Source organism: Acanthisitta chloris, unplaced genomic scaffold (genome assembly GCF_000695815.1).
Source record: "Acanthisitta chloris isolate BGI_N310 unplaced genomic scaffold, ASM69581v1 scaffold28081, whole genome shotgun sequence".
Lineage (NCBI taxonomy): Eukaryota > Metazoa > Chordata > Aves > Passeriformes > Acanthisittidae > Acanthisitta > Acanthisitta chloris.
In genome coordinates this window covers 4190-5117 of record NW_008654772.1, presented here as the reverse complement: position 1 = coordinate 5117, position 928 = coordinate 4190, and positions in this window count along the sequence as shown.

Here is a 928-nt window from a genome sequence, read left to right as displayed (position 1 = left end):
GGGTACCCCAGGGTGAGGAGCACCCAGGCTCTACCCAAGAGGGTCCCAAGGTGGAGAGCAGCCCAGGATAAGGGGTTGCCTAGGGTGAGGGATACCCCAGGGTGAGGGATACCCTAGGGTGAGGGGTATAGAGTGGCAACCCAGGGGGATCAGCAGCCCAGAATAGAGTGTGTGGCTTCCCCAAATCCATCCCTTTGGAGACACAAAAAGTGGGGTGAGGGTCTGTGTCCCCCATTGGACACAGCATCCTGCCTGGCCATGGGAAGCAAGGCCTGGGCCTGGCTAACGAGCTGGCTAACGAAGGGCCAGCGAGGAGTCCCCCAGGCCCAGTGTGACAGCAAAGGTGGCACTGGGACCTGCTGGGGTGTGCCATGCACAGCCCCCAGTGCCAACCAACCCCATGTGGTGCCCAGGATGGGCCAAGACCCACTCCATATTTTGGATGGGGATGCCCAAAATATCCAGCTGTGGGTGCTGGGGTGCCACCCTCAGTGCCAGGGTTCCTCCCAGACCGAGGGTCCCTGGGGACACGGCGGTGATGGGGGGGATGTGCCCCCCCATGTGCCCAGGATGGAATCGGGAAGTGGAGGAAGGGGAAGTGCTTGGCAGCGTGGCTGGGTGGGCGGCAGCATCGCCCGTGCACCCCCTGTTTCCCGGCAGGGATGCTGGCAGGGGTTGGGGTTCTCACCCAGGGTGTTCCTGCGGTGATGGGCAGGGGGTAAAGGGGCCATGCAGCTATTTTGGGGTGTTCTCTCCCTCCTGGATCCCCCCGACCGCAGGAGCAGTGGTTGCTTTGTGCCGGAGGAGGTTATTTTTAGAGTCCCGGCCTATATTCTGGCTCTGAGTCAGAGCGGGTGGGTGGCCCCACCTGGGACAGGGGGACAGGGACTGCCGTGGCCTGGGCAGGGGACAGGGGTGGCTGTGTGCT